The following is an 11,798-nucleotide window of genomic DNA, read 5'->3' as shown; positions in this document are numbered from 1 at the left end:
AGCAAAATGTTTTCCAGTTTATAAGAAATCTCAGCTTATATTTCCCTTGATGTTGGAAGGGGGGGGGAGCCGTTTTCATAGTTCGTTGAGGGCATCATGCTGGTAGGTAGTCTAGCAACTCCTGGTTGTACTCATTTTTTTAACAAAGAGTGCTAGTGAGCTAGTTAATTGGTATTTCTATGGCGCATCGACAGAATGGACTGAAATTTGGAATGTTGCAATCGGACTAGGACGTGATAGAGAGGTGCACTCTAAATTTGAATATCTGCAATGAATTATATTTCAAAATAAATTTAATTAGCAGCGCAATTTCTGGTTTAATTATAACAAATTATTTACATATTTGTATGTGAGTAACTAGAGATCTTTTACCAAATATGTTCTTCCCAGAGGGCGTACTTCCTGTAGAATGAATGGTCCACGCATATGCACCGGTATTTCAATTTTAGCTTCCGTCCTGGCCTTCTCGATGTTTGACTTTAAGAATTGGCAATGTGACATATTGTTAAGGATACAATTTTAACAAGACGTCCAATCATATGTTGCCTAACAGTTTCTTTTCCGTCAGATGACCATTCATGGATCAAGACCATTCTTGGCCTTGAGCGTTTCATTACGTACGCAATGTGTTGCAAGTTGCTGTGCTGTATGCCAGAACATCGAAAGACGTAGTAAGTAAAGCTCCGAACACCTGTATGGTGTGTTATTTGAAGATGTTTGTTTTTTTCTAATGAGCGAGCTGATATGTTGTGGAGGATTAGTAAGGACCTTTTATTGGTTTCATAATTAAAATGTAATTAAAGTAATAAATAGCTTGTTTTGGTTTACTGAAACACTCAGTATTAAAATATGTTTAAGGAGTTGGGTTCATCATCTCGGTTTGTTTATGCACCTTTCTTCTTTACTGTTTCCAGTTTAACTGTTTAATTAATGCTGCCAATAAAATTAATAAAATGAATATTTTCATATGCACCTTTACCCTGATAAGTATCGCTTAAATTTGAATCTTGGGTACGTGGAAAATCATACATAAGCGTCCTTGAAATTTGTAAATGATTCTAATAGATAAATATTGCTAGAAAAATATAAATTGACATTTAAGAATTTATTGAAGCATCTAGCTCAATTATTACTTATTATACATAATAAAAAAGCAACAAGTAGCGTATTGATTACCGGTTAGCCCAATTATCACCAGCAAAAGATAAATGCCAAACGCCATCTGGAACCCTGTTTGTTAATGTCTAGTGGTCATTGGGGCAATTTTGTTTATCTCCTAAGATATTTCTGCGCGTTTTATATTCGAAATTTTTAGAATGAAGTAACCAAATTAGAGGGGGGGGAAATAAATAAAAATTTAGGACATTTGTAGTGATGACTACAGCGCCCCATTCAGAATATTTGCGATGTATCAATTGGCTTTATTAATAAAAGCAGGGTATATGAGCATTATCACATTAGATTTAGAAACCAAAGTTTGTTTTCCTCTAATTTTTGTTGATGTTTTGAAGAGAGTTTAGTTTCCCTATGTAGTCATGAGTTGCCCCTGCATTGTACCAAATCGAATGAACAATGCTTCCTTACTGGAAGTATTGTTACCGTTTACTGGAAGAAACCTCAGCTTATGTATGACACAACCACAACCCCAACGAACTGTTTCAATGATCAGAATGGGGGGGGGGGGCAGACAAAATCAACACAGACTTGTCAAAACAATTTATAGGAAATATCCATGTACTTATGTTTATTGTGAGTTATATTTTGTACACTTATTTGTATAAAACAGTGCACAAGTGTTTTAATGAATAAATTACCTTTAACCTTTTGTTATTTAGGATTGTCTGTCAGATGCAACTTTTTAAATTTTTTTTTTTTTTTTTTTTTTTTGAAATTTGTAAGTGAATTCTACCTTGTATCTGCCCACCAATATTCTTTGACTGGTTATACAGTATTTTCTGTTTTCATTTTGATATACTACAAATTATGACATAAATTTTTAGTTTAATATTTAATAGATGCTAGGCGAGCAAAGGCATCTATCTTATTTCTAGGCATTTCTCATCCCCATGTGGTATCTGTGAGATGCCAGTGACAGTTGTCTGATCTTGTTGTAGAGATGATTTTTGTCAGCCAATTGTGAACAGCTGATAAAAATAAAGATATTCATGTTACATCTGTTAGATAGCATGTGAGCTTCTTTGTTTCAATCCAGAGTTCAGTAACTTTAAATTCTAAAAAATACGATAAAAACTTTACTATTATAATTGGTTTCTCTCATTTATTTTAATTTGACACTTTTTAATTGAGGTCAATGGGAGACTGATTGAAAAAGTTAATGTTTATGTCTAAAAAATTTAGGAAGAGAAATTGACAAAAAGGATGATTCAGCTGAAATTAAAAGAGTTGAAATAGCAAGATCAGCCTTTTGTAAAATGAAAGGTGTTTTATGTAATCTGTAACTGGATCTAAATCTTCGACTAAAAGTAATGGAGTGCTACATCTGGTACACACTATTCTATGGTTGCCAGACTTTGACATTAAAGAAAGCAACAGTTAAGAAATTGGAGTCATTCGAGATGTACTTGTATAGAAGAATATTACTTAGATAGTATGAATCAGAGTTGTACTACTCAATATGTTCTACGTTGATAATAATATTAGTAAAATAATAAGAGGAGTTTACCTCAATATAGTGCATAGAACACTTCCGTATGATACCCTCCAGAAATTAAAACGGAAAAAATGAAAAAATCGACAACTTACCGGTACATTAGAGCAAAATATAAATAATTAAATAATCAATTTAATTATTTATATTTTACTGTAATGTACCGGTAAGTTGTCGATTTTTTCCGTTTTAATTTCTGGAGGGTATCATACGGAAGTGTTCTACGTTAAAATATAAATAATTAAATAATCAATTTAATTATTTATATTTTACTCTAATGTACCAGTAAGTTGTCGGTTTTTTTTTTTTTTTTTTCATTTTTTCCGTTTTAATTTCTGGAGGGTATCATACGGAAGTGTTCTACGCGCTATATTGAGGTAAACTCCTCTTATTATTTTACTAAGAAGAATATTACGTATTCCATTGACAGCTAAAGTAACAAATGTGGACGTATTGAGATCAGTTCGCAGAGAAAGGAAATCGCTGTCTCTAATCAAGAAATGAAAAACTTTTTTTTGGCCACAATATGAATTATGAATTCATCTATAATGCTACTAAAGAACCGACTCAAGTCAATAAACTAAAGTCAACCTTTATTAAATAAATATTAATAAAATAAAATATTTTATTTTATTTTGATATACAGGCAGTATATTTATTTAATAAAGGTATTTTATTGATTTGAGTCAGTGTTTTGGTAGCATTATATCAGTGTTCCTGACCCCAGAGGCCTCTTCAATGCATTATGAATATTAATGGTAAGAAGAAGAAGAATATCATAGCTGGATAATTTGAAGGAATGGACAGGTTCCACAGTTCCACAAGTTCCACAGTTTTGTCATTTCTCTGAAATGACAAAACTGTGGAACAGTTATTTCATGACGTTTACAACAGGTGCTGGATCACCAATGCTAGATGGGATGGTAGTCTATGATGATGAATTCAGTCATAATTAATAGATCATTAATTTCAAGTCAGTAGAAAAGCTAAAAATTAATTTTTTATAATAAAAACAAAAAGTTGTGTTTTACAGATGCCATGCGAGCATCCTTGTTAAATTGAGGGCAGGTTAACACTTTCCCCATCACACTCCTAAATATTTGGAATTCATTAACACATGTGAATGAATTCCAAATATTTTATTAAAAAAAAAAAAAAAATTTAGTTTTAGCTTTTTTTGTTGAATTGAAAATGGTGGTTTTTTTAATTATGATTTATAAAGTTATCCCCTTTTTTTGCATGAAACTTCTTGTGCTGTATGTGCTTTTTTTTTACTTGCCTTTCCCTTCAATTTCTGGCTTTTCATCCTTCAAACCCTTTCTGGACAAAAAAAGCACATTTTTTAGAAAAATATACTGGATGGGTAAAAAGAGTATAAATTACAGTATGATGTTGATGCAGATATATTACCTCTAAAATATAACCCTTCCCCACCCTTCAGGGTAGGTAGATGAGCAGTATTTGTACACCCCTAATTCCAAAAAATAAAACTCAGTTGGTTGCTTGACATCTACCAGAGGCCAGACAAACAGTTAACCTTTCCTAAGATGCCAAGCAATTAACCTCTCATAATTCTACTAAATAAAATAAAAAGGAAAACTGAAGATACTGTATGACCATTTAAAAAATATTAGTGGGATAAGGTACATGCAGAGATTTTACTCTATTCTTCAAAAAATTAAATCAAATCACCAAGTAATGTCTCTCAGATGCCAAGTGACAGTCTGAGTGTTAAAACATATTGCACGTGGGGCTGACTCTAGTCTATTGCAGGACAGAATGCAAGTTAACTGTGTGAGCTAAAGTGTAAAATAACTGTTCAGGAGTGGTGGCAATCGGACTGCTAAATATTCAAAGGATTTCTTTTTCTAAAAGAAAATGCATAAAACTATTGTGATAATAGAGTAAGTAGTAATTGTGTGGCCATAGGCTATGTAAAATAGTTGTATAGCAGTAATATTATTTACAATTTTGTAAATGTGTGGGAATGGCAAAGTTATTTGGTAGGTTAGAGAAGTGAAAGTATGAGCTTCAGGTGCTATGAGGTATATTTACGAAACAGGATACTTTTAATTAAAAGGTGAAGTCACTTAGGATGGAAATAGTGTTTTTGTGCATTATGTATGCATAATGCATTATCCTGTTGTTAGTGCTAGATTTGAGCATGGGTCCTTGTTATCTTTTTTTTTTTTTTTTTTTTTATGAAAACCTCAAACACGAAAGGTATCAAAACCTATAGTACTTAGTACCATGCATGGGTTGAAGGAGAAGTATGGGGCAAGGGGATGCCGGAAACTTTGCTCTAGAGACTAAACATGGGTTTTACCACTTCAAGCCTCCAATAAGCAAAGTGGTGGTATTTCACCGGTTGATGAAAGTCGTCTACCAGCTTTGTGGGACTCTTATCATTTTGTAAGGATAAAAAATGTATAAATATTTGAATTTTTCTAAATTCAACCCTATTGCCAGGTGAGTGCACCATTCTGGAGACTGCACCATTCATCTCAAACCACAACATAAGTAGCTGGTGTTATAAAGTTTCCATTGCTGCAGTAGTAAATTGTTGGACAGCCCTCCTTTTCTTTGGCTGGGAAAATTTCTCTGAAATGGCAAAGAAATGTATCTTGATTGGTTTTACAAGGAGTCAGTCAGATGTTAATGTTTTCATGTTTCAGACAACACAAGATATAATATGAGCAGTAGATCACTTTCTTGTTGCTTTTCATCAAAACCAGTGTTGGACTCTACCCATATGTTTGGATCGAATTGTATAGGAGGCAAGAAATTATATTGAGAGATTGTAAACTTGGCTTGTTACCCAGTTTATTAGTAACTAGTTTGTTTTGAAATTGAACCACAATTTTTAAACATTTTAACACACACATATATATATATATTATGTGAGGTAAAAGTTAGGCAAAAGTAATAAAAATAAATATGGCTATGTAGCTATCATTAGAGGCAGCAAATGCACATCCTCCACATGAAGCCTAATTATATCTGATAATTAAAATAAATATGATATTTAAAATAAAAACATCAGCCAGTAGTACGGCAATAATGCAGAACGAAACGCAAAATAATATAAAATAAACAAACAGGGAAGGGAAAGTAGAGATGATAGGACAAAAAGGTAGTCGATAATCCCCTGTAAAATTTAGTCAATTAAGTCATTAAATCCAATTAATAAAAATGTAAATTTAAAATAATGCCAATTATAAATAATTTAGCGGTATCCCCCTCGAAGGTACCAGTTCCAAAAAACGTGAAATATCACCATATTTATTTTTATTACTTTTGCCTAACTTTTACCTCACATAATATAAATTAGTGGTAGTAGTGGGTTGATATGCTAAATAAGCAGCGCCTGTGCCGCCATCTATTCTTTTCCTTTCTATTATATAAGCTGGTTAAGCTTACATTATGTCAGTGGTGTGGCTCTGATCAAGAGTGTTCTCTGTTCTATAGTTTATTTTTCGCTGCATAAGGACCACCGCCATGCAAATCCTCTGCATTGGTTGATCTATCGGAGAATGGAAGGGTGGTTTGGTTCTTCGATATTTCTGCCTTTGCGATGATTTGTATGACGATTGAAATGCAGCGATTCCATGACCATTATTGGCCTCGTGGTCCTCTGTCGATATGGGGCTTGATGGTCAGTCTATCATTTTGATATTTTAGTTTTTTGGTAGTTTCTTTAACCCTTTTTTGGTGATATTTCACGTTTTTTGGAACTGGTACCTTCGAGGGGGGTACCGCTAAATTATTTATAATTGGCATTATTTTAAATTTACATTTTTTATTAATTGGATTTAATGACTTAATTGACTAAATTTTACAGGGGATTATCGACTACCTTTTTGTCCTATCATCTCTACTTTCCCTTCCCTGTTTGTTTATTTTATATTATTTTGCGTTTCATTTCGCTCTGCATTATTGCCGTACTACTGGCTGATGTTTTTATTTTAAATATCATATTTATTTTAATTATCAGATATATATATATATGGAGGATGTCAGCAGTAATGCTCCTTGAGTTGTCTTGACTTATCTGCAGTAGCACTCAAAAATATTTGTTTCAGCATCTGGAGTGGTGATGCTGAACATTTGTTATAGTGCTGAAATTTGAATTATTAATTCTTTAAGTAATTCAGAATTTTTGATGTGTGCTTTTGTTTATGTTATATTTTATCTATTATATTTTTATTCAATAAAATAATAAAAATACATAACTATAATATGTAGTCACTTTGTTTTAAATTAATTATATAAATTTAGGGCTTCACAATTATAAAATAACTGCTATTCAGTTGTATTGAAATTATATGGAGTTGGGAAGACTAACTTGCATTTGTGTATATTTTTGAAGCTGTCAGGATTTAAACTGCCTAGTTAATGTGATGGTCTTATTGTGCTGGGGAACTGACTGCCTTCAAAATGCAGTGCCCTGGTAATTGTACTACTTTCAAAGAAATGGCATCATTAAATTGATCATTCATTTAAAAGATGAGACACTTCTATGAGAGTATTTCAGGACTTGCTGCTCTGTATAATTAAATTATTTCTTTTAAATAAATGGCAGATTAATCTTTGGTGACACCATATGTTTGAAAGTAGTGCAATACCATGGCAACTCAGGAAGGCAAAGTTTGCTATGCTGATAAGACCATGTTGCATTAACGAGGTTAACCCTAGACTGGTTGTGTTATTTCGTGTTGCATTATTGGTAGCATAAGATAATTTTTACTCCCGTGTGTAAAATCCTAAGAAAATCTTAGTTTTATTTACAGGTTTTAATTTCAAACTGGTTAGTAAAGTAAAGAACTTTATTTGTTAATAACAAAATTAAATTCACTTAGAACTTAAATGATTAAAATATTTTACACTTTTTTTCTTTGATTGGCTGTCATGCTATTCTTGCAATGTTGGTATGAGTCAAATATGAATAAAGTTCTTCTTGAAAATTTTAGTGTTCCTGAATTTTGGTTTTGTATTTCAAACGAATCTGTTTTCCCCACTAAATGTTCTACATTCGCCTTTAGCACCAAGTTTGTAGAATGGAACATTGCAGGTGATAATGAGGAAGTTGAAGGCACAGAAATAGGTGAAGGCCTGTTAGAGGCTGAAGATACATTGCTTTTCTTTTCTTTTTTGAAGGTTCACATTCAATAGCTCTTGTTTGCTCAACAAGTCTGTTCTGTGATTTAAGTTGTTGTCTTCTTCAAATAAAGGGATATAATCCAGATTATCAGATCTGGTATCATCTGATGAAGCTGCTTCTACATCCTTAAAATCAGACTCAAGTTCAGCTATGAGCCAATGAACCTCTAGGTTCTAAATATCTAAATAGATCTAAATATCTTTCCAGTAGGCTTTTATGAAAGAAAAGTAAAAAATAATAATATAAATGGGGAATAGTTTAGTTATAAATGAGACTTTACATACTTTGCTAGCAATATAAAAAAATTACGTACCCTCTGTGTCATGCCCAGGTAGCAATATGTAAAATTTACTTCCTACCCTTTCACTTTATATTAACAAATTAATGCTCATTGAACCCCTGTTACATTTCATGACTGACTAACCATAGAAGGAACAAACTGGGGGAAGGGGTAAAATTACGTAAAGGAAAGAGGTGAGGGTAGTTTCTAAGAACCATGTGAGTAAGATTTATACATGCTACCAATCTAATGTTGAGTGCTGCTGGCTACATGAAAGGACAAGACAATCCTCTCAACTTCATATAATTGGCTGATCATTCCTTTATTAATGTTATTTGAGCACAGCAATCTACTGTGAAAGATGTATAAGTTTGTTTTCAGGAATGCATTGTCAGCTAAGAACCAGAGAGAGACAATGAAACTTGTTTGAGTTTGTCATTGCTTCATATCAATGAGTCTGTGATCTTCAATCATTGTGAATAGCAAGCGAATCTCATTACCTTCTTGCAAACTTGTGCAATGCCATAAAAGTAATTGCATATGGTATGCATTATAGGCACTCTCTATTCACTTTATAGAAAAGTATTGCAAGAATTTTCATGGCTGTGTATGAAATTTGCACCCCATCAGGTGAAGCATTTAAGGAGAGGGGACAAAAAATGACAACCCATTGTCTTTTCCCATAATATTCTTATAGTATTGTATACAAAATTACCATCTCTGACACTATCTGCCGTGTGCTTAAATTTAAGAGCATGAGGTGTATACCTCCTGTATTTAGCATTAGCATTAGCATAGGCATATGATGCAAGAAAGCAAGCTTATTCAGCATCAGCCAAAAAAAAACCACTCCCATTTCACCCCCTCCGTTCGTTCGAAATACCTGTCCAGTTGAGCTTTAAATTTGTTTAGGCTATCAACTTCAACAACAAGTGATGGAAGTCGGTTCCACCTACCAACCACCTGCTGGCCAAAGGCAAATTTCCGCACATTCTATCCGACATCCGTCCTTCCTCAATTTGAATTTATGCCCTCTGAGGTGATTATTCTGAGCAAGATGAAGAATCCCATTGGCATTGAGCATGCTCAAAACCATTCAAAGCCTTATACACCTCTATCAGATCACCTCGCCGGTGCCTAGTCTCCAGACCCTGTAATTTGCAAAACTTAAGCCTTTCTTCGTAAGAGCAACCCTTTGTTCCATTCACTAATCTTGTTGCCCTTCTCTGTACCCGTTCTAGCAGCTCTACATCCTTCTTGAAATGAGGCCTCCAGACCTGTATACAGTACTCAAGATGTGGCCTAACCATTGCCTTATACAAGGGAATAATCACCTCCTTATCCCTGCTAGAAAAATTCCTGTATATCATTGACAAGACACTATGAGCTACTCTTGCAGCTCGTCTGCACTGCTCAGAGAACTTCATATCTGCCTGCACAATTACCCCCAGGTCCTTTTCATTCTCCACCACTGTCAGTGTAGTACCGCAGAGTTGATACGTTGCTCTGGGGTTACTGTTTCCCATATGTAGTACTTTACATTTGTCAATGTTAAACTTCATTTGCCACCTCTCAGCCCATCTGTTTCAACCTTTCCAGATCCTGTTGCAGCAGCATAGCGTCAGTAGTGTCCTTAACAACCCTGCCAACCCTTTGTATCATCTGCAAACTTGGACATTAAACTTGATATCCCATCATCAATATCATTCATAAACACCGAAAACAACAACGGACCCAACACTGAACCCTGAGGAACTCCACTAATAACATTAGTCCACGTTGAGCAGTGTCCATTGATTACCACTCTCTGTCTTCTGCCACTCACCCATCCCCTTATCCATAGCAGCAAATTTGCCTCCAATGCCACACTGTTCCAATTTGTGCAGCAGTCTCCATGTGCAACAGTATCAAAAGCCTTTCTAAGATCCAAATATATAATATCAAAGTTATTCCCTGCATCCAGTTCTTTTGTGACTACATCATAGTATCCAATCAAATTGGTCAGGCAAGACCTGCCCTTAACAAAACCGTGCTGCGTCTGAGCTATAACTGAATTCTTGTCTAGACGATCCTGCAGTGCTTCTTTAACCAGTGCCTCCATTAATTTACCTGGAACAGAAGTTTAACTAACAGGTCTATAATTACTTGTGTCAGCCTTTGATCCTCCTTTGTGAATTGGGGTTACATTTGCACATCTCCAGTCTATGGGTACCTCCCCTGAGTCCAAAGAAGCTCTCATAATTATGGCTAGGGGTTTGCTTACTTCCTTTGCTGCCTCCTTTAATATAACTGGATAGATCCATCCACCCCAGGTGCCTTTTTTATGTTTATCCTCAACAATCTCTCCTCCACTTTCCTCTCAGTTATTACAAAATCATCTAGCTCACTGCCAATGTTTACTTTACCTACATCATTCTCCTTCCTGAATAACTCCTCATGCGTGAATGTAGATGCAAAATACTCGTTTAGATTGTTAGCCACCTGAGCAGGATCCTCAACTGTTGAACCATCAATATCCAGTGACCAATCTGATTCATCCCTTTCCTTCTCGAGTTTAAATACGTAAAGAACTCTTTTCTGTTTTTCTTTGCATCCTTTGCCAAGGATTTTTCGTAGTCTGCCTTTGCCTGCCTAATCTCCTTTGTGACTTGGTTACAGACCAACTTATATCTACCATAGGCTTCCATGTCACCCATTAATTTGTATGTATCCCATGCATTTTTCTTCTCTGCCACATGTCTCATTAGTATCTGACAACCATTTAGGCCTAAACCTTGAACAATATTTCTTAGTTGGTATGTAAAGCCTGGTAGCCTCCAGGATTAGTTCCTTGAATGCTTCCCATTTTGAGTTTGCTGTTGGTAACATCATCAGTTGGTCCCACTGTATAGAATTTAAAATACTGTCTCAGACCATCATAGTCGCCTTTACGAAAACAAAAAACCCTTCCCTTTACCTCTGATGGTAGTTACCTCCTTGAGTAAATCCCACTTCAACACACTGTGATCACTGCCACCTAGTGGTTCATTTATCTGCAGATTCTTAATGCATGAAGAATCACTACTGATAATCAGATCAAGAGTATTGCTCCCTCTTGTTGCCTCACGAACATGCTGATGTAGAAAACAATCATCCAATAAATTCACAAAAGCCTTGCTAGTGTGCGAGTGACCAACCCACAAATTCCAGTCAATATCTGGGAAATTAAAATCCCCCATTATAAGACTCTCTGATTTACTGGCCCACTCTATTTCCCTGTACAATATCTTATTATACTCATCAGAGTCATTAGGCCTATAGCACACTCCTACTCAATTTTGATTTCCCTATGCTTATGTGACACCAAACTGACTCGACACTGCCCTGTCCATCGATGTCGACTGGCTTCACTTCCCTTGGACTTTGCTATTTCTTAATTAATAGCATAACCCCCCTCCTCCCCTCCTGTCCTTTATTATCGGTCTCAAATATATTCCTTAAAAAATTATTTTAAGGAAACCACTAGGAAGGTAGGCACACCCTCCTGCCTACCTTCCTAGCTCTGTTTTGATAATGAAATGCACTTAAACTTTAATTTAGATAATTTATATAATTAATAACTACATTATAATATTCCACCTACAATATTAATTAAATTGCGCTCACAAATGCAGTGTAGTGTGTTTCATTATCAGATTAGCAATTATTAT

The 11,798-nt window shown here is 34.7% G+C and overlaps 1 protein-coding gene across 2 annotated transcripts in view; it reads left to right on the top strand.

Moving 5' to 3' along the window:
* The first annotated feature begins 431 nt into the window (after positions 1-431).
* LOC150082126 (uncharacterized) overlaps positions 432-11,798 on the top strand; it is a 79,404-nt gene continuing 68,037 nt past the window's right edge. Inside the window, exon 1 of one of the 2 annotated variants that reach the window (XM_090379995.1) lies at positions 432-671. The gene's annotated coding sequence lies outside the window, so the exon portion shown is untranslated. Of the gene's footprint in view, positions 761-11,798 lie in introns of both variants that reach the window. The other variant, XM_090379996.1, reaches the window with a different exon arrangement.

The sequence above is a fragment of the Mastigoproctus giganteus genome, chromosome 8 (assembly GCF_048544385.1).
Source record: "Mastigoproctus giganteus isolate SK-2022 chromosome 8, ASM4854438v1, whole genome shotgun sequence".
In the NCBI taxonomy this organism is placed as follows: Eukaryota; Metazoa; Arthropoda; class Arachnida; order Uropygi; family Thelyphonidae; genus Mastigoproctus; species Mastigoproctus giganteus.
Note: the sequence above shows the minus strand (reverse complement) of the source record. Positions and strands in the feature narration are given on the sequence as shown.